Source organism: Haliotis rufescens, unplaced genomic scaffold (genome assembly GCF_023055435.1).
Source record: "Haliotis rufescens isolate VD_foot unplaced genomic scaffold, xgHalRufe1.0.p SCAF_107, whole genome shotgun sequence".
Lineage (NCBI taxonomy): Eukaryota > Metazoa > Mollusca > Gastropoda > Lepetellida > Haliotidae > Haliotis > Haliotis rufescens.
In genome coordinates this window covers 208,028-231,548 of record NW_025963788.1, presented here as the reverse complement: position 1 = coordinate 231,548, position 23,521 = coordinate 208,028, and the positions used below count along the sequence as shown (strand labels likewise).

The 23,521-nt window shown below is 38.6% G+C and overlaps 1 long non-coding RNA gene across 1 annotated transcript; it reads left to right on the top strand.

Annotated features, from left to right (window-relative positions):
• The first annotated feature begins 7,980 nt into the window (after positions 1-7,980).
• Positions 7,981-21,255, top strand: LOC125377930. Its single transcript, XR_007219879.1, has 3 exons — positions 7,981-8,489; positions 8,744-8,825; positions 20,968-21,255. It is a non-coding gene; the product is annotated as an uncharacterized LOC125377930 (long non-coding RNA).
• The last annotated feature ends 2,266 nt before the right edge of the window (positions 21,256-23,521 follow it).

Genomic DNA, 23,521 nt, shown 5'->3' with positions numbered 1-23,521 from the left:
CCTTTAACTAATTTTCGTATTCAGCGGGTATTCCTCACTTATTATTTACTGTTTGATTGTCACAATTTGCAAATTCAAACCCCGACACAATCTATATATATTTTGGGAAAAATTTATGTAAGTTGGCTAATGGCGTTTCGTTTAAAACGATTCCTTCCTTCCACGACAGGTGTTTTTATGGTACTTCAACATTGTGGAGTCGCTTTGCCGTTACCTCTGACATGATTAACATCGAGATCAGTTCCTCTGAGGTTTCTTTAAGCACTGTTGACCTCTCCACTTTGGCCAGCTGCCTTGAAATAATGATAATGGTTTTCGTTGCCCAAATAGGATATTATGGCACGTATTACTTCATAATTGATTGTCTTTGTTATATCCCAGCCTTTTAACGACAGGCCACTCGTCACCCTCAGCATCATAGTCAGTAGGGTACAGTGAGAATATCAGAATATAAAATGGTTACGAATTTGAAATATTTGATCATATTAGTTATCCCCTTTACAGATACTGATTTACAAGGAGAAAAGTTTATTTCTACTTATTGCATCTCTTTATTGTGACAATATTGAATGAATTACTTTTCTGTAGAGACAAGACCTGTATTTGGAATTGGTTTCTCTCATATGATGGTCATCTGATAGTCACTTGGTGACATTACGTTACATTATTCTCCTATTGTGTATCTTCTATATTACTGTCTAGGTTCAATTACTATCGGTGTTTCAATGTGTGCTCTCAGTCCACCCCATAACAATTATATATGTTGTTCGTTTTGGTGTTAATAACTACAAAGCATTGGCTGAATGTTGTTGGTTAGAATTTTATGATAGTTAGTCCGACTGTACTGTTCAAGCAGTCCATAAGTTTTGCGATTTGATCGTGCTTATCAATGTCTTTTTCTGATAATATGTGACAACGCAATTGGACCTGTACCAATTAATCCAAACATTCGATTCCTACCGTTAGCATCCTTATATGCAGATATGTATTTGCCAGAAGACTATTCTTGTGTCTATAGTCTTATTTTTACAGGCAGCTGTCTGAGCTGCAGGTGGCACATCGTTCTATGTATTGATATTTCTATAATTGGTCTGGTATTCGTCACTTGTTGTTCGTGAATTACCAGTCTTTTTAAGTGTTGTAGATGATGGCCGTACCCCATTCTAAAGGGCGGAGAGTCAAGCACTTCCCCCGCTGTCGTCTGGTCCACGCCAAATCCTTATTCTGGCTCCTTGCTACACGCTTGCTGTCGAGGATGCACGCTGTCCTATCACCTCTGCCGCTAAACACACACCGCTAGCCACAGAGAGTTATCTATATCTGTCAGCACCCCGACGTCTACATCTACAGGTGCTCACGACGACCGCATATACACTGTAACTCTATCGGCATACAACATCTTTAGAGAGCGACCAGTCAACACTCAAGCAGTGTCAAGAAAAGTCGACCTCTCGCTTTGTCACCCCAGCCGAGGACCTGACTGTGTGCATAGACTGCGTGTTTTCAAGGATTCCAGGACATTGGACAGCATTCCGCCAGTTGACTTTTCGAAACAAGAAAGGAGCCAGTGAATTCGATTTGGACCAGCGACAAATGAACTTTCGTGAATGGTGGTGCCTTATTGTGGCCATGTGCAGTGACATTTGACTTTTATGCATCGCTATTAATTAATTCTACATGGTATTTGAATAATATTTCATGGTGTTTATGCTTTGTGGTTATACGAAATAACACAGGATCATTAACTTATTCTTTACCAGGTAAATACATTTTTAACTGTAAAAGTATTCGTTGTTTTCGAAATCGTTATAACATTTGAAAATTGATTACAATTTTATATATATAATGATCGATCCTGTTTTACTTCCATTATGTTTATTGTGATTGTATTTTATATCTCAGACCGGAACTCATGCTTAGATCTTCCGAGCTGTGGGCAGCTCTTGTCCACAGGCGGAGGATGTTATAAGGTTAAAAATGCATCTCAGAAAGGAATGATAATAAATAGAACCCATTAGATATAGTTCGTGACAGAACTTGTAATTGGAAAGGAATCAATAGAGAAAAGACATTTCACATTTATCATTGGATTGGTCTCTGGTTATTATCCATGAGTTAATGAAACAAATGGGGAATTACAAGGTATAATCCATTTGGAGCTTCGGAGAGAGTCACGAAATCAATAGAGAGATGAGCAATCTGGCACGTAGGTTTTTGGTATTTTTCCGATGGCGACACACATGAGTTCATGGTCAGATATAAACTTCTAACGAATCAAATGGAGGTATTGAGACATGTGACAAGGACAGGTCAGGCTCGAACACTATAAAATGATACCCACAACATTAGGAGAGTGGAGCGCAGTTTACAGTCGATCAAGTCGAATCCTGATCGTTCTGTTTCCACCAGCTAGTGACGAGCCTGGCCAGTCTGATCCTGTTCTGTAGTGATAGATGGACTGAGAGTAAGTAAAACTATGTGAGTATAAACTGGTGTTGCGTTTCTTTATTATGCGGGTGTGAATGCTGATAGAGACAACTGGGAGTAAGGGTCATTAGGCCAATCACTCCTTGACGGAGCCGAGCCGTGGTGGACAAGGCGAGGGCAATGTCCTGGCTTAATTGACCACAAGGACCAGGAACGGCAGTACATTTAGTAACTGTAGCAGGGTCGCACGGGACCCCCGAAACTAGTTACGACAGTAGGATGAGTGAAAATGACATGTTTTTTTAGCAGACGAAAAAAGCAACTAAATAAATAAAGTTTACTCTTTGGAAACGTATACCCTGCCAAAAAAAACCGCACAAATCGTAAATATCTGACAGACCATGGAACACATCTAAACAAAATTAATACCATGAATGTAATAATGTATGAATTGGGAAAATACTTTATTTGTGTGGAAAGAATGGGATATTGCAGAAATTTGGTGAAAAGATGGACAGTACACCCACGTGAGAGCACTTGAGTGCCAAAACACACCATCATGACATGCACGTGCAACATCACCTTTTGGGCTAAAAACGCTGGGTTTTCGTTTGCATGCCATCACAAGATCACAGGAAGTGAACAGCGAAAACATGTCACGACTGAAGGAAGCCAAACGCAACAACGCCATCATTCGACCGCAAACAGAAGAATCGTCTTTGTCCGTATCCAGGTTTTTCCACGTAGGACCAAGTACTATTACAATACTGTGGGACCGTTATAAGACACATGGGATAACACCTGACGGTTCAAGATCCGATCGATTATGATTCGCTACGTGAGCACAGGGACCTGTGAAGATCGAGGTAGAATAGGTCTTCACAAACCTATGCTTGTCGTAAGAGGCGACTTACAGGATCGGTTGGTCAGGCTTGCTGAATTGGATGATGCATGTCATCGTATCGCAATTGTGCGGATCAATGCTCATGATGTCAATCACTGGATTGTCTGGCCCAGACTCATACCACAGCAAAAAAAGTGCAGGTTTCCGTCTTCCAGAAACCTTCAGGAAACCTTCCGGATACCTACCCATTTTGGATCCGGCCCGGATCCCTTCCGGAAACCTTCCGGAAACCTTCCAAAAAAAATGTCATAATTTGGGGGGTGCATTTTGTTCACTTAAGTGTGAAACACATAAAAAAATTAACTTGAAAATACCAAGCAATTTGAAGGTTGCTGAAGGCATCTGGAAGGTTTCCGGATGCAAATTTTCTTCATGACTTGCTTCTGGTAAAAAATGTTAGCCTTTGTATTACAGGTAGCTGTTGTGATATTCTGGGTTACTTTAATGGTAAATATCCTCCTAAAACATTTTTGGAGAAGACAATTGTTCAATTTCATATATTGTCCTTTTCAGATGTTAATGCTATTTAATGAACAAACATCAGTTCTCGTATAATGATATCCTTAAATTTCATGTCCAGACTTCCAGTTTGTACTGAGAAAAAGAAAAAGTCATTGACAATGTGCTCACTTGGGCCTTTAGTCCTAGTGAGATGATAATAAGATGATAATATTTGTAACGGTACATGTATTTGTTATATCCAAAATACTAACTTCATTGAAATTTGCCTAACCCTAGTTTTATGGTACTACAGTAAGATCTTCCTCAGTTACTGTGAATTCTTTTATTAAAAGGGATTGAGAGTTAATTTGACACTGGAGTTGTAACCACTGCACATATATGTGTATTCAAATAATATAACAACTATGTGCTTAATACTTCACAAATATCTCCAGAAATAGGCATTTTAGTTATAATTGCAGAAATACTTTATGAATGACCCCTTCACTATTGCCTTGATCTTACACTTCAACCCTTCAAGAGTTATCACTTTTGAGTGTGAATTTGACCTTCAATATCAGTGATAAATATTTCAAAAACATTTCAAAGAGCTATCCAGCACATAAACCAAATATGCAGTCCTTTGGTAGAATTCAACATATCACTGACCAAAATACGGAAGTAATGTAACCAGTATATGTATAAGAGTTACTAAGACTTCTGCAGAAAAGGCAATTTAGGGGAAAATGTAGTATATATAGATCACACACGACCTTTTTCCAACTTCGACCCCTGTCCAAAGGAAGAGTTAGACCACAAACAAACTTTTTGTCTGGTTGTGACTTTGACCTTTGACATAACAGATCAATGTGTCATCAGACGTTTTCAGAGCAAAGGAAACATGTGTTATTTATCTTGAGATGCCCAAGCAATGCATGGTTTCATAAGATAAGTGTGGCTATTAAACTGAGGCAAAATCATGAAACATCCCCATTTACACAGCTGGCAAATGAAACATAAGCAACAATCAAATTATCAATTTCTTTTATTCATATGCCTATATGTATATCGCACATTGAACAGTGTTCACATGATGGTTCCTGATGCAGTATGCAATTTCATCCTATTCTTCAATACTCACAACAGAGTGTGATAACTGTTCGCTTGACAATCCTCCTTTTCTTTCTATATTGCCATGGATGAACAGGAACCAGGATGAGGGGATACCAGTTGGACTCTATCTCTGCTGCATTGTGTTAGTAGAATTGTGAACTTTCCATTTGGTGTTTGGGTCCACATTTAAAAACAATAAGTCCCATTTATCATTCCTTTCAAGTGTTTACCATATGGCTCAAGACAAGAATTTCCTGAATGTCCTGGAAGAATTCCACTCCAGCTTGGCATTGGTTGGTCTTCTCACATTAGCCAGACCAGCCTTTGTGTGTCCCAGTACCATTTGGCATACAACTTCTCGGTCGGCCTCCATTGAAATAACAGGACCCTCGTCATCGCTGTCTGCAAATCACCTCTGATATCTGAAGGGGTGCAGTCTCTGTTTAGGACTCCCTTGTCTCGTCCTTCCAGACTGTCAACCTGGAGTACTCATCCAGGGATCTCAAGCAGGACTTCAGTTTCTGCAGCATTATGTAAAAAGATTTTAGCAATCAAAAAGAATTGTTGCCACATGTACTTACAGATAGAAGGCAGCAACATCACTTAAGTTGTCATATGTGAGTCTTGTTATATGCTAAACATTTAAGATAATCACATCTCAAATCTCAACCAGACAAACCAGTGACTAATGTTATGAACTCGGTCCAGACAAACCGATGATAACTATCAGGACAATATCCCACATCACTGTGGTATGATTACATGCGATCAATGAGCCTACTCAATCACTACCTTATCTATTAATTAGGCTTGGAATGCTGGGAATCTTTTTAAGAGATGTCATTTAGTGATTGTTTCAACTCATCAACATGGAAAAATATATATTTACAATCCTTGTCATATAGCCAAACTTTTGCTGGATGCAGTGTTAAATAAATGAGTTGGCTTTAACACTGCTTTGAACAGTATTCCAGATATATCACCGCATGTTAGCTTGATGTGGGAAGAAAGCCCTAAGTGATGCAGGTCTTTGATGAATCCCACGAGCATGTGTATAATGCTGACAAACCTAGCAACATAATCGGGGAGAACCAGGATTTGAACCCATGACTATAGGTTTCTGCAAAGCCCAAGAGATGCAACTCTGCACAGAAAATCGTAGTGCCTTAGATAATAGGACATCCGTGCCCACAGCGATAAGGAACAAACTGAAGACATATTTGCAAAATAACCATATGAACCAAACAGAATAATTTCAAAATATTTACTACTCACTGTTGCTCTTCTATGGTCTTTCTTTGCATTGATGCTGCACAGATGACTGTCTCTTTTATTCATCCGGACATTCTACAAACATAAGTAGCATTCACATCACAGAAAAATGTCCAAACTGTACATGTTGTACATTTGATTCAAATGAAAAGACCCCGGTTGTGATTCCGACTTAGAACTACCCTAATCATAATAATTCATGTCAAACATTCAGAGATGACATTTATCCCCATATTTAACAAATGTCAAAACAATATTTTGACAACAAAGTCAGGGTCATTCAACACATACATTACATAGGAAATAGCTTGTTCGAGGTGAATATCATTCCATGAATTATTGCCAAATTTTCTTGAAATGCAGATTAATGCAATGCAGTATTTACTTTTATTTCTAGGCTATTTGTTTGGCTTTTTCATGGCACTGTTTTGACAGAGATCTAACCTTGATATGACACTTTGTTCAGAAATGATATAAATAAGAGAATACTTTATTATCCCCGAGAAAATTTGGGTTACATTGTAAAAGCACGGAGAAACAAGCATAAGATTCATGATTTAAGTTAAATACACTCGACCTGTGAAGATTCCGGGGTAGAATAGGTCTTCAGCAACCCATGCTTGCCGTAAAAGGCCATTATGCTTGTCGTAAAAGGCGACTAACGGGATCGGGTGGTCAGGCTCGCTGACTTGGTTGATGCATGTCATTGATCTCAATTCTGTGGCTCGATGCTCATGATATCAATCACTGGGTAGTCTGGTCCAGACTCGATTATTTACAGACCGCCGTCATATAGCCGGAATATTGCTGAGTGCGGCGTTAAACAACAAACCAACCTAAATACACTCATACATACACACACAAACACAACATCCAAACACGAGGGTTAGAAATTGGCACTAGTCATTTTGACATTTTAAAGGTTTTGCTATATGCTATCATTTTAGGACTAGTGGACTGAAAGAGTTAGTTCCTACCGCTGCAAACACTAATCAACTAATGAATTGGGTGGTCAGACTAGGTTGTCATCATACTCTGAGGGCATGGATCATTGCTGATAATAACAATCACTAGATTGCCTGGTCCATGTTCAATTATTTACAGGCTGCCATCACAGAGCTGGACTATTGTGAGTGTGATGTTTCACATTGCATTGAAATATACCATGATGAATACATGTAGTTTGTATTTATCACAAACACAAATACTCACACAATACTTAGTCCTCCCTGAGGATGTCTGTGAACCTCCCCACAAACCCTGAACAAGCTGAAACAGAAAACAACTAACTTGTCTTTATCCTTTCAATGTTTCAGTGTGAATTTGTTAAAGATTGATAAGCTGTCATTATTCATTGTGATCCATATCTCACTTTCAGGCGGTTCAGGTGGCAACACATGATTGGAATTGAATGCAACATGTTGTTTGACATGCACTCTGCCAGATTTATACCCTTGGTAACTAACCCTCATCATCAAATCCCAGCGTTATGAGAATAAGGACACGAACCTTAAAAGTCCTGCACCTGTAGCTCTTATACAAGCCCAAATAGAAATACCATGTCACAACAAACACTTGATCATAATAATAACAAAGGGTTTCCGAAAACAACAAAACTAAAAGGCCCTTGGCGTTTACAGTAGTAACATAGAGATCAGGAAAATATCTAAATCAATCCATTCCATAAGATCTCTGTATAGAAATCATGGAACATTATGTCTCGAAGCCCTGCTACGTACCTGGCATCTGCAAGCTGATCTTCCTTCCTTCGGCTGCCAATCGAGTTTTCGAAATACTTGTCGTCCTCGTTGTGGATGGCTCAGGTGGATTTCGACCGGGATTTCCGTGTTAGAGGTGATTGAGAACAATGTATTGATACACGAGGTAAGCATATCGCAATCAAGCATCACGGTGTACATCGATTACACGAGGTTTAAGTGTTTGTTTACATTTGTGTTCCAAAATGGCGCCCTCGGTCATACAGGGAATTATGGGTAGACTTGCTTGTCCCGGAATAACACGAGTTGGTCACGAATGACGAGCGGTCATTTCTGCAGCAGTTACGGAAAGAGACGAGGTTGGCCGATTACAGTTCATGCAGGCCATATTGGGAGCCGCGGGGATTTCGACAGTGTGTATTAGGAAGTATATCTATGTGGTGTATGGAATATGCGTTTGCCTACCATGCCAGGCAGTGTGACAAGGGATATCCCGGCGGATGTAATATTCCTACAGCAGAAATGTTTCACAACCTCGATTGCAGGGAGCTGAAGACGTGACATATTCAGACAGAGACCATAATACATAGACTGTTATATGGTCTCTGATTCAGGTAAGGAATATGTTAATAATATTGATAACGTATTAAAGTTATTTATCTTCTGTAAGCCACTTATTCTGTTTTATATATGTTAGTTAATGTGTGATTTAATTTTTGTAGGATAAGCAATCTACCTAACTTATGTTAATCCTTGCTAATGTATATGATGTAAAAATATGTTTGCTTACTTATATTCCTTTATCTAGATACTCTAAAGTGTCTCATTTTTTTAGGTCATACCGTACCGACTAAACTTACTTTTGCAGGTGTGAAGAATCAAGAACAAATTAAATGACAGGAGTTTTGCAACAGTGAACATTGTGAAGTGGAAGATAAGACATTTGAAAGGTATGGATATTTTCACTTGAACTTGTTGAAGAATACCGTGATGACAACTTTATAATGTTGGGAATTTTGGCGGTGGGGTAGCCTAGTGGTTGAAGTGCTGAAGACAAAGGTTCGATTCTTGTCATGAGTACAATGTGTGAAGTCTACGTCAGGTGTCCCTTGCTGTGGTATTGCTAAAAACAGCGTAAAACCATACCCACTCATGTGGGGATTCCGGGTTGGAATTGGTCCCCATCAACCTATGCTAGTTGTAAGAGAGGGTTATACTATAAAGGGAAATAGCACCTTGCCTACTATTGCCTGGTGAAAACAGCACCTTGTTATTTTTTTTACCTTGGGTCTGAATATGCCCGAATACATGAAATTAAACTTGCTTGGTCACTTGTAAACACAAATAACTGAGAAATTCAGACAGAGACCATAATACATAGACTGTTATAGTGTCTCTGATTCAGGTAAGGAATATGTTAATAATATTGATCACGTATTAAAGTTATTTATCTTCTGTAAGCCACTTATTCTGTTTTATATATGTTAGTAAATGTGTGATTTAATTTTTGTAGGATAAGCAATCTACCTAACTTATGTTAATCCTTGCTAATGTTCAAAAAGGTTTACATTAAAAACTAGCATCTACTCGCCGACTCTGATTTGGAGATGCAACTAAACTTATTGTGAAAATATATTATGCTTTGATTTCTTTGAAGTAAAATAAATGCAATTAAACTTGCAAACACAAATAATTGTTAGATGTTAATCACCTAAAAATAGTTTACATTATAAATTAGCCTCTGCTCAGATTTACTCATGATTCTGATTGGGAGGTGCAACTAAACTTATCATTGAAAGATCACATGCTTTGAAGTCTTAAGTAGCTTTACTCAGATTAGCTCAATGTCAAGCTGAAACTGAGTCTGGCGAAAATGTCAAGAAACTGGACAACAGGTATACTATATATGTCATATTTATTTTAGTAAGTAGGAAATAAATAGTAATTTTATAGAAATTTCATTTATATATCTTTCGGCCAGGAATCAACATGTCTCTCCAGATAACAGACAACAATTAGTAGCCCTTTTTGCCAAAACAAGGTGCTGTTTTCGTCCGAGAAATCAGTGACATTTTGCCGAGGTGCCGTTTTAGCCTCACCCATAAGAGATAACCTAATAGATCAGGTGATCAGGCTCGGTGACCTGGTTCATGGCATCTGACAGTAACAATCTAACAGTGTGGATTGATGTTCACAATATCAATCACTGGATTGTCTAGAATTTTGGGCCTACCTTTAGAATACAGTACCTAACTTTTCAAACAGGTCACAGTACCCTGTGGTGTAATTCGTAGTATTCTGTTGCCTGACACACTGGCAAAACAATGCCTTGTGATGTCAAGGGTCATTGGATGTGCATATATATGCTCTTTTCAGTGGTCTATCGTCTCCACACGCTATGTTGTTGCATAAGTTTTAATTATTTGTTTACTAAATATTGTTTTAAACATATTTATTTCACAACTTGTGAACTGGATGGGTAAACAAGCAAAAACTTATTTGAATACCGCTCCAGAATTAGAATACAATATGATATGACAAAAGTACAGTCAAGGAATACAATTATATACATGTTCTTATTATAGAAACTACGTTGTCGGCGCTGTCAGGTCGCATTTTTAGTAGTAATAGTGTACTGCAATATACGGCAAGGAATAGTATTATAAATTTAAGATGCTATGTAAAATCACAAAACCTATTGGATAGCTGATTGTAGTCTTGTACTGATTTAAGAATTTCTAAGTTTATTTTTGACGTCCTTTCAGGATTACCTAATAGAACTGAATTTAGATCATATCCCTTAACATAATAGTACATATTCTGTCTTAAATCATTGTAATTTGGGTATATGAGAAAGAAGTGAAGTGCATCCTCAGTGTGATGGCCACAGCTACATGCAGGATTATCTTATAAATATTGCCTGCGGATGCACATTGTATAACAAGTGCTTGTTTATTTTCTATATGCTTTTATTTCATTTTTTACTTATTCAGTGGTTAAAATGATTTTAAATATAAATTGAAACTTATAATGTGCAATAAGCGGGTTATAGCTGAAACGACACCTTAGCAAAACGGCACTGACTGGCGAAATACTGGCCGAAAGCGAAAACGGCGATTATTACTTGACGAAAATGATACCTGTTTTTTTACTTACTTACTTACTTTGGAGATTTAACGTGCGCTTTCCGACTGATGCGTATTTCGCACACGGGCCCGGCCAGGCCATTTAATGTGTTTCCGAAAGGGGCGAAGGTGGTCTGTGCAACCCAAGAGGGGGGTTTTAGGGGTTGCTTATATAGAATTTGGGAATTTTGAGATTTGGAATAGATGCCGATGGGATTGGGGAGGAGAACTAAGGGAGCTGGGTATGGTGGATGTTTGTTTGTTTATGTGATTTTGATTTGGTAGGTTATTGTGTTTTTAGATGCGTTTTATTAGTTCCGTTTTTATTAAGAATACGCCTAAGGCCTTGAAGTTTTCTAGTTTATTTTGTGGGTTTAGTATTGCTTCTAGAGTTAGAGCCTTGTTTAGATTGAGGGTGGTTTGTAATGCGGTTCGATGTGTTAGGTAGTGTGTGCAGTGGATGAGTGCGTGTTCTGGGGTTTCTGGTTGTTTGCAGTGTGGGCAGTTACCTGAAGTGTGTTTTTTAATTTTTTTTAGGTGGTTATTTAGGTTGGTGTGTCCTGTTTGGAGTTTAGTGATTACTCTGTCGATTTTTTTGGATGGATGGAGAATTTTGGGTTTGGTTAGTGGTTTGCTGAGCACTTTTTTGATTTGGCTATTTGAGTTTAGATATAGGTTATGCCATTTTTTTGTGATTTTTTGCTTGTTTACACTTTTAATTTCTGATTTTGAGATAGGTAAGTTTAAGCTTATTTCTGGGATTTTGAGGGATAGTTTAGCTGCTTTATCGGCGTTTTCATTACCGTATATTCCTACGTGGGCGGGTATCCACAAGAAGGTTATTTGTTTGCCTGCCTTAGTTAGGTCGTTGGAGCTTTTAAGTATTTGATTTATTAATTTAGGTCGGTTTTTGGTATTTTTGTTTTGGAGGGCTTGCAGTCCACTTAGGGAGTCGGTAAGTATTAGGATTTTTTTGTGGTTTTTGGATTCTTGATTATGGAGGGCTGAGGCCATGCCCATTAGTTCCGCCGTGAATATTGATTGGTTGTTTGGGAGTCGGAAGGATTGTGTGGTTTTAGTTGGTTGTGTGGTATGGACTCCGAAACCTGTGTGTTTGGAGGTCGGATCTGAGGATCCGTCCGTGTAAATGTGACACCAATTTGGCCAATTTTCGTGTATGTATGCTAGTGTGGTAGTTTTAGCTATGTTTGGGTCGGTTTGTTTATTTATTTGGCTAGCTAGTGTTGTGTCTATTTTGGGTATTTTAAGTTTAGGGGTGAAGATATTTGATTGTTTGCAGTTTTGTTTAAGATTTTTAATTTGGTGTTCATTTAGGTAGTTTGTTATTCTTTGGGATATTGGGGTAAGTAAGGGGTGTTTACGAGCTAGAGCTTGGTTTTTGGGGCTGATGTTTTGGTTTATTAAGTTTTGGATGAGAGGGTTTGATTGGGACGCGGCCCAGAAATTTAAGCTTAGCTGTTCCCTGCGTAGATTTAGTGGCATTTCTCCTGTTAAGGCCTGGAGTGAGGTGTAGGAGGTGCCATGTTGGGTGCGTGTAATTAGTTTGAGAGCCTGATATTGTATTGAGTCAAGTTTTTTAGATAGAGAGTTGTTTAGGGTGTTGTATATGGCGCAGCCGTAGTCTAGTTTTGATCTAATTAGTGATATGTAGAGAGAGAGGAGGGTATCTTTGGATGCTCCCCAGTTAGAGCCAGTTAGGCATCTTAGGGTGTTTAGGTCTTTACTGCATTTAGTTGTTAGGTTTTGGATGTGAGCATCCCAGGTGAGATGTTCATCGAAAATAAGTCCTAAGAATTTGGTTTGTTTTTGAAATTTGATTGTTTGGTTGTTTAGCTGGAGGCTTGGGGAGGCGGGTTTCATGTTTTTATGTTTGAATACTATTCCTGTTGTTTTTTCTGAGTTAAGGGAGAAGCCCCATTTGTCAGCCCATTGTTGTATTTTATTAAGAGATTTTTGGAGTAAATTTTGGACCATGTTCATGCTTTGAGTGCGGATCCAGATGGCTCCATCATCCGCGAATTTTGATGTGTTTACTTTAGGGGATAGGCCCTCGAATAGATCGTTTATCATTATATTGAAGAGGGTGGGGCTGAGGATACTGCCCTGTGGAGTACCATTTTCTAGGGGACATTGGTCCGATAGAGTTTGGTCTATACCCACGGTTATTTTACGATTGTTTAGGAAGTCCTGGATGTAGTTTATTATCTGACCTTTGAGTCCTATTTTTTAAAGTTTTTGTATTAGCCCATCGTGCCATACCATGTCGAAAGCTTTAGAGAAGTCTAAGAAGATGCCTGTGGTATATTGTTTATTTAGTTGTCCTGTCTTAATATCTTGTTCTAGTCGGGCGAGGTTATCTAGGGTTGAGCGGCCAGGAGTGAAACCGTTTTGGTCTGGGTTTATGATGTTATTTTGGGTTAAGTAATGTTGTAATCTATTTTTAGCCATTGATTCCATTACTTTACATAAGTTTGAAGTTAGGGATATTGGTCTATATGAGTTAGCTTGATTAGCTGGTTTATTAGGTTTAGGGATTGGTATGACTAGGGCCTGTTTCCAGGGAGTAGGAACCTGTCCGTTTAGGTAGATGAGATTGTATAGTTTGAGTAGTGCCTGGAGTAGTTTTAGGGGGAGTTTTTTAATTATTTGGTAAGAAGTTAGGTCTAATCCTGGGGCTGTGCCCTTTTTCCTGTTTTGGATTACGTAGAGGAGCTCCTCCATTGTGTAGGGTTGATTTATTTCTAGATTGTTATTGTTTGGTTCTTTTGTGGGTTTGTTTTCTGTTTTAAGTTTATCTTGGAATTTTTTACTGAAGTTGGTGTTACTGCTAACGGCCGAAAAGTGGTTGGCGAGATTATTTGCTTTTTGGGCGGGGTTGGTTGAGTTGTCAATGTTAGGGGTTTTCTTATGTCGTTTTAAGCCTCTAGTGGCGTGGATTTTGCGCCAGACCATTCTGGCATCTGTACGGTTATTTATACCTTCGCAGAATTTTTTCCAGTCTCCACTTTTGGCTATTTGGACTAGTTTTTGAACCTGGTGGTTTAGTTCGTGGGCTATGTTTAAATATTTGTTGTCGCGTTTTGCTTTATTGAAGGCTGATTTACGTTTTCGTCTAGTCTGTTCTATTTCCTCATTCCACCATGGTACCGTCGGTTTGCCTGTCTTAGATGTTTTGAAGGGGATGGAGGTTTTGGCTGCGTTTATTATATAGTCTGTTAGGTTTTTACAATAGGTTTCTGGATCATTATTTTCTATTTCGTTTAAGTTAGCTTCGTTGCAGATATCTTGGAATTGGTCCCAGTTAGCTTTATTATAATGGAATTTTGGTTCTTGGTTTTCTGTTTGGATTGGTACGTTTGTATTTCCTATAGTTATGTTTATGGGGAAGTGGTCACTACCTAGCGGGACGTCGTGCACTTCCCATTGAGTACTTTGGGCTAGATCTGCGGTGCATATGGTTAGGTCGATAGCCGACATTTTTTGGTTTATCTGATCGTACCTCGTGGGTTGGTTGCTATTAAGGAGTACTAGGGCGTTTGTTTCTATCCATTCGGAGATTAATTTGCCATGGTTATCTATTTTATCACCTATGCTCCATGTAGGATGGTGAGCGTTAAAGTCTCCTAGGAATATAGTAGATTTATCGCTTATTTGGAGTAGTTTGTTTAGATCCTCAGGTTGGACTTTTTGTTCCGCCCAGTGGTAAATATTTATGATGTTTATGTTTCGGTTATTTAATGTGATTTTAATGCCGTTGGCTTCTAGGTTTGGCGTGTCTATTTTTATTTCTTCGTAATTTATATCTTCCCTGATAAATATGATTAGTCCTCCTGTGGCTCTTCTTGTTTTCGGTTTAGCTCTGTCAGTTCTAACTGAGTTGTAGTTAGGTAGTGTGAATTTGGATTTTTTTGAGAATTTGGTTTCCTGTATACAAGCAATGTGAGGGCCTTTATTTAGTTTAAATTTAGTTTTTAGTTCATGGCCGTGGGAGGTGAGTCCGTTGGCGTTCCACTGAAAACTATTTAGTCCTTCGAATATTGGGTTCGGGTGATTGGTGATTTATTTTTTATTTTTTATTTTATTCGGTGAGTTCTTTTAGATGGAGGTTAAAGAGGAAGAAGGGAAGATCGGTTAATTTTAGATTGAATGCTACTTTGTAGAAGGATTTCATGCTAGCTTTTGGTGAGTTTTGACTATACATGTATGCTAGGAGTAAGGTGAGGTTATTTAGGTTTTGGGTGTTGGCTGGTTGGGGAGTTTGGTTTGTTTTAGTTGGAGTAGTGTCTATTGTTTCCTCAGTAGTGGAGAAATCTTCGTCATCTGTTAGATTAGGTTTAGCTGATTGAGTTTCCATGGGGGAGGCATGTGATGTGGAGGATTGTGAAGGTGTTTGTGGGATGGGTGTAGCTGATGATTTCTTAGTGTTTGTGTTTTGTTGTTGTGCTTGCTTGTGGGAGAGCGTTGTTACCATATGGGCTGTAGGGTGCTTGGATGAGGGTCGTGTTGTGGTGGTCATTTTGAGGTTTGTTTTGCATGCGGGGGTTGATGTTTTGGCTATGTGAGATGTAGGAGGGTTCGTGGTTGGTTGAGTGGCTGCTTGTATGTGTGAGGTGGGTGCGGTTTCTCGGCAGGGGCCCCAGACAGAGCTGTCGGTTATGGGTGTGGTGTTTGTTTGTGGGATGGTGTTTGGGTGTGGTGTAGGGAGGAGTGGTTTAGATGCAGGTGTAGCAAATTTTCGTGTTTGGATTTTAGCCGTGTCTATGTTTATGTGTTTGTTGGCCTGCTGGGTGAGTGTGTGTCTGTATGGGCATTGGTTTGAGAGTGAAGTGTGTTGGGTGGATTTGCAGTGGATGCACCAGGGTGTGCATGTGCCTGGGCAGTCTGTTTGTGCGCATTTTTTACATTTAGTTTTACGGTATGTGCATTGGGAGGCAGTGTGGTTGTATTTGAGGCACTTTGTACATTGCTTAACCTGCTTTATATAGGGTTTGACTTCTAAGTTGGTGTGGGCTCCGAAGGATATGTGTTTGGGGGCTTCAGGGAATTTAGCGGTCTTTTTGAAGTTGATTATGACAATGGAGGTTGGGACCGTTTTTCCGTTTCTAGTTGAGGTTATTCTACGCGTGCTGGTGATTAGGGGTTGAGGGTTTTGGTCTTGGTTTATGTTAGCTTCTAGAGAGTATAATTGTAAGTCCTCAGTTGTTTCCCTTGGGTTAACCCTAATTACGCCTCGTGTATATTGTTGCCAATTAGGTGTTTGTTTGATTACTGTGACGTGGAATATTTGAGTTATTTTATTTGCTGCGTTGTAAGATTCTCGGTTAGGGAAGATTATCTGGTATCCTTTGTTTGCTTTTTTAATATTGTTGTAATTTATTTTTTCTCTTTTAAACCAAAGTCTTATTTTATCTGCCGAAAGTTCTAGTGAGAGAGTGGTGCCTGAGCCTGCTGAGAAGAAGTAGAGGGCGAAGGTGGTGAGGAAGGCGGCCGGGGAGGGTGTGGGCGATGGAGGTGGAGTGGATGTGTCGAGTTTGCGTTTTTTGGTGTTTTGAGGTGGCGAGTTAGCTGGTTTGGTGGGGGTGGTGTGTGTCGTGTTTTCGCCATACTCGGTCGGGACGATGTTTTCGAGTGACCTCCCGGAAGTGTTGTGCGCTTCCGCAGGCGTGGGTGAGTTAGGAGCTGGCATGTCTGCGAGTGTGGCGTTGCGGGTGTCAGTCATGTTGTTTGGAGAGTTGGAGAGCGTGTGTTGTGGTGGGTGGTGGTGGAGTGGGAGTGGTGTTTTGGGGAGGTGAGTTGGTTTGTTGTTTTTACTTGGTGAGTTGTGTTTAGCAGGCGGAGGAGGTTGCGGTGGTTATTTGTTGTTGGTTTTAGTAGGAGGGTTTGTGAAATGGATTAATTATTAGAGATTTATTTTGTTGCTGGAAGGCTGGGATTAGGTGAGACAAGTGGAAAGCGGGGATTAGGAGATATTTAGTCGAAGGAGTGGAGGTATGTGAGTGGTGGGCGTGGGTGGTGAGTAGGAAAGAGCGTGCGTTGTGTTAAGAAGAAGGGGGGATTAGCTGTTTTTTTGTTTTTAGGAGTTGGGTCAAAGGGTGTGTTTGAGTGGTGGGCGTGGGTAGCGAGTAGAAATGAGTGCGAGCTGTGTTAGGGATATGGGGGAGGATAAGGTGTTGGTTATTTATAAGAGTTGAGTGTTGTTGTTTTTAAGGATTTAGGGGTTTTGTGATTAATTCGGTGAGAGTGATGTAGGTGAATAAGGATGAAATGATAACGTGATAATTACCGATGATGGAGTTTCCTTGGCTGGCTATCGGGCAATGCTCTGTGCTGGCTTGGGAGGTGTTGCTCGCTTGGCCAAGACTCGATTATTTACGGACCGCTGTCCTATAGCTGGAATATTGCTAGGTTCGGCGTTAAACAACAAACAAACAAACGATGAGAGTGATTTTAAGAGTATGTGAATAAGGCTGAAAGGATAACGTGATAATTACCGATGATGGATTTCTCCTTGGCTGGCTATCAGGCAATGCTCTGTGCTGGCTTGGGAGGTGTTGCTCGCTTGGAGTACAAACTGCAACTGTCCTGTTTTTTTTGTTTTTTTTGTTTTTTTTACCTTGGTAAAATAAATGAAATTAAACTTGGATTGATAACTTGCAAAGACCAATAATTGTGAAATGTTAAAACAAGTTTACATTAGAAATTAGCCTCTACTCCAACTTATCCTATACCCGACTTAATTTATTGTGATAACATGCTTTGAAGTAAAATATATGGAATTAAACACACATCGTCTCATACAAACACAAATACATGTAGTTGTTAAACGTTGAAACAAGTTTACCTTCGAAATTAGTCCCCTACTCCAATTTACTCACCGACTCTGATTGGCAGACACAGCTCACTTGTTGTGAATGTATTTTTCACTTTAAAGTTTAAAGTACTCAATGTCAAGCTGAAATTGTATTTAAGAATCCTAACATGGTGCTGTCAGATTACAATTTTTCACAATAGCCTTTCGATGTGTCATTTGAACATGTTGAAAGGTTTTACAAGGGATATTTTTCAGTAATAACTGATGCTATTTCTGCCCTTACATTACAACAAATACATCCGCCAATATGGAACTATTTTATTGATATGTGGCACCAAACATACTTCAGGCTGTACAGTTTACAAATGGGTTAATATCTATGTCATCTTGTTCCTCCTTATGTCTGGGCAGTTGCTCGCTACAATTTCGGAACTTCTTTACAGTTACAGACAGAAAATACCAGAACCGTTAACTACTACAAATCAAATACTGTATGGGTTTCACTGAAAGTGTCGCCACAACTGAAAATCTTCAAAAACCAGCATTTGGCTATAACTTTGGCTATTTTTTTTCTGTTCCTGCCTATTATCTATTCCTGCATCAGGTAAGGATGCAGTGATTTATTTAAGTGCACACATATATCACAGATAAACTCCTGAAGTCTATGAAAGTTATTTACAAGTTATACACATAAGGACTAAAGTGGAGAATGTATTAATGTCAACTTCTTTATTATGATGATCACAACATTTCGGAGTATGTACTTACTCCTTCATTAGGTGAATATTCACAATTCTGCTCCAAATGCTTAGATCAATGCTCATATTGTCAACCATATTTGCCATTTTTATATCATATTCATGTGTATAATACATGTTATTCCTAATAATGGCGTAATTGGGACACACAAATATAAAGTAACCCAATACTTTCCTTAACGGGCGACAATGCTTGTCTAAAGAGTTGACTAACGCCATCAGGTGGCGATCAGGCTCGGTGACTTGGTTGATACATGTCATTGATCCCAATTGTGTGGGTCGATGCTCATGATGTCAATCACTGGACTGTCTGATCCAGACTCGATTATTTACATATAGCCGGAATATTGCTTGAGTGCGGCATAAAACAACAAACCAAATCATAAGTGAGTGATTTGAAATTAGCAAGTTTTATGTGACCTTCAATCACTACAACCTGATCTGAGTCTTGAAAAGATATGACTTTGATTCAGTGAAAATTTGCATCATGATAGTTTCAACTGTAGATACAGTTAATCTGTTTTTTTGTACAGTTTCTGTTTATTCAATGTATATGTTGTTCAAATAAGCTTTGCCTCTTCACCAACCCTATTCCTTTTTTTGAATAAATAGTGTCTAATAATTCAAACACCATGACTACTAATCATCCTAGTAAACACAACAAAGAAATGCACATCAAAAACGTCATTATTATTATTTCTGATCTCTGATAAATTAGAAAAATCTGTTATCCAGCAAGATACATTTCCTTGGTCCCAAGAAGCATGTTACATAGTAAACTGACTCGATAAGTTGAATAGCAGTCAGCGTGGTTGTAAAGGCACAACTGACTAAGCCGTCACTACTCAATTAAGTAATTAACAGACAATTGCAAGTACTAATACCCACCCGGCACTAATTGCCCTGTTAATCCCTAGTCCACAATGAGTTGACATTGAGTTCATTTTGCTAATTACCTGTTTTTAGAGTAGCAAGGTAATAAACATCAAAGGTGGGGCAGGCTTTGATCATGTGTTCTGTAGAAGAGATGATGTAACTTGTTTTATGTTTATTTAGGATTAGCTACATCCCTTGATGCTACCAAGGCAGCCCTTGAGATTATCAGACAGTTTGGCTAGACACAAACTGATGTCTCCCTTGTAGCACACTAAGTGTCAGACACAGACTTTGACCACTCTGTGCAGATGCATATCAATGCATAAAGAACATTGGGTAGATGATACAACAATGCCACACAAGTCAAAGTTGGGTTTCACTGTATTTAGAAACAGATGATTGATCCAAAACTTTATAACAGTAATTATGATTAATTTAAACTTTGCCAGGCCAATATTTTGGCAGATTTGCATGTTATTGTTAATCTTCATTTAGTTAATTTTCAAAAAAGATAGGATAAATTATAAAATATGATAATGAGTCATGAATATTTGAATTCAGATCAGAACAAACAGGGAGGGTTACCCCAAAATGTGAGAGTCTCTAGGGGAGGCTTTTGACAAAATGGACAATAAAATATAAAGTGCTTTGCATTTTCTTTCAGGGAGGGTTGTGTCAAAAAATGAAAGAGAGCATACCGGTAATACATGACCGGCCCCTTTAATGTAATATACATAGTTTTTAGTTGATGGTTCAGGTTGTACTTTTCAGTTGAATTTCTTATCACTGTCTATGATGGACTACCAATAAACGGTATATATTAAATATCCATAATAACTTAGATAAATGCTTCTACAGTGTCATCCTAATTTGTCAAAATTTGAATTTCAATATAGCTTCCATTAATGAATTAATGAATTTGGTGAGAATATCTATTGTCTGAATTCCTAATATACTTTCTTTTGTATTTGGTGTGCAAGGGTAGCCTAGTGGGTGAAACAGTCTCTGAAACCCGGGTTCAATTCACCACATGGGTACAATGTGTGAAGCCCATAGCTGGAATATTGCTAACAAGCTGCATGAAACTAAACCAACTCACTCGCTCATTATATTGTATTTTGAGATCACTTACATGACCTGTCTGATTGAAAGTTTTGATTATTATGAATAGTTCTGTTTTTATGTATAAGAACCTATGTAACTTAGTTTTGCATAGTCTTGTTTACCCTTCCTTACATTTTGATGTAATGCAAACATTCAAGCAAAATTCAGGTGAACCTTGTGGTATTGTTTTAGAAGACCGGATACATTTTTGTATTTTCTGAACACTTTTCTGTTTGCAATGGCTTATTTACATGTTCAAAGATTGGTTAAATATCAGTTGCAAGATAAATTGTCAATACCTCACTGTTCGAGAAAACAACTTTAAACATTTGTAAATATGTGTGTGTTTCATAACTTTTGACTAACAAGTTTCTAAAGATGTTATGAAATGTTTCAGGTACCTGGATTTCACAATCTGACACCAGCTACATTTAAGAAGATCTTGCTCACACAATTCAGACAAGGGACTCGCCGGATGATGAACAGTACTCCTGATAACAACCAACAGATTCACCTCAGAAAGTGATGATTCTGAATGAATAATGCCACACCAGTGTTACTGTAGGTGGTTTTATTATGACACTAATGAAGTCTGAATGAATTTATGCCAAAGCACTGTGACTATGTCCAGTTTGTGTACACCGATGCTGACTATACAAATCTGAATGACTTTTGTGGTTTACTGCAGAAACACAATTGACTTTAGATATTCTTCTTCAATAAAATTCTTCTGAGATTTGACTAATTTGTTTATTTAAGAAAATGGCATTGAAGCGTCTGTTCTGTAAGGCCTTGCAAACACCACTGGTTACTTTATGCTAGTTCCTCTTCTTGCTTGATCAAATTTCAATTTGTGATATGTACCAATGAAATGGCATATAATCAATAAATAAGATTTTTTTCCAAAAACATGATTTGTTTTGCTTCATTAGCATAAAGAAATATAATACTGATCAGCCATAACATAGGTGCTGAACAAATATAAAATGTACTAATGCCCTGAATGTTTTCCTACTATAAATACAGCTCACTTAACAACAGTTGTAGTTCCACCTTAGTAGACAAATGACATTGATATTTTTTTTGTACTTTATTTAGGTGTTTTCTATGGATGCCATTAGTCTTATGCACCAATTTGGGACAATTGTATTCTGTTTCATATTCCCATGAAAGTACACTGTCCCAATATAAGTACTGATACCGTTCCAAACTAATCTGTTTATCTCACCAGGGCCAAATGCCAAAGCACATAGCCAATGACTTTCCATTTTTTTCTGAGTGAGAATGCTGTTTTGCCACTTTTAGCAATATTGCAACAATATCATGGTGGGGGACACCAGCAATAAGCTTCACACATTGGACCCATGTCGCAAAACAACTTGTGAACAATGCATGCCCACATATCTCAGTTTGAGGAGGATATTTACAACTAAAATAACACAGAATATTACAACAGGTACCTGTAATGCACAGGCTAACATTATTTACCAGAAGCAAGTCATGAAGAAAATTTGCATCCGGATACCTTCCAGAAACCTTCCGGAAACCTTCCAGATGCCTTCAACAACCTTCAAATTGCTTGGTATTTTCAAGTTATTTTTTTTATGTGTTTCACACTTAAGTGAACAAAATGCACCCCCCAAATTTTGACATTTTTTTGGGAAGGTTTCCGGAAGGTTTCCGGAAGGTACCCGGGCCGGATCCAAAATGGGTAGGTATCCGGAAGGTTTCCGGAAGGTTTCCGGAAGAGAAACCTACACTTTTTTTGCTGTGTACTTTACAGACCATCGTCATATAGCTGGAATACTGCTGAGTGAATGAGTGAGTTAAAATTTAACGTCGCATCGCCATTATTTTAGCCATATAGCGACGATACCAAGTTTAATATGTTAACACTTGAGTCATTTAAGCAAAGGAATATATAAAATCAATTCATGCATACCATATTTAAAAACAATTCACGAAACATACTTAAGCACAACAATATAATACATTTTTAAAACACGGGCCATAGGCCACCAGCAACCAAAGCTAGGCCACCTGGCTGGGGATCATGGGGACTTACAGTACCTCTGCTTCCTGCATGATACCCCAGCAGGATTTTCGTCATCACTTTAGCCACTGGTGGTTGTGAACAATACTAGCCAATATGAACAAAAATACTGACGAGTAGGCTTAAAAACACTTGTTGATGATAGTTACATCGATAATGATAGGATTACGTGTCACACAGGGGGACAATATTTTTACGCTACGTAAACCTCCTGGACAGAGCCTTCAGTAATGTCAGATGATAATAGCATCACACCAATTTAAGAATAAGCTTTTAATTATTCACATACATATTTAAAATTTATTATAAAGACCGATTTTCTTAAAATAGCTGATAATGAGTTGCCCGCTGACACGGGAAAAGAGACCTTTCAGATTTACGCTTTGGTAATGTGAATCCCTTGTGACTCGAAAGTCCACACAATCAAGCAATATATGCTCGACGGTGAATTTTTCAACACAAAGGATACACTTGGGAGGTTCGTCCTCGCCTGTTTTAAGCAGATATTCGTGTGTAAACGAACTGTGGCCAATACGACATTGTCGGACAACTGACAACCAAATAGGTATGACCAATTGTTGGTTTCAATTCGTGTAGTTTATTGCTTCCTACTTGGGTGTCCACCTCTTTTGCATGCGATGCCGAGTATAAGATTTGATGGTTGGTTTGAAATCACTGTACGGGATCAGAAGTGGAGATAACGGTTGTCAAGAGCTGCTTTAGCTGCATCATCGGCTTTTTTGTTACCTGTTATCCCTACATGACTTGGTAACCAGCAAAAGACGATGTCATATTGGCCAGTAGAAATATCATTATAGAGTTCTAAAATGTCAAGGACAATAGGGTCATATGGTGATATGCCTAAAGGCAAGATAACGAATCAGAGGAGATAATGACA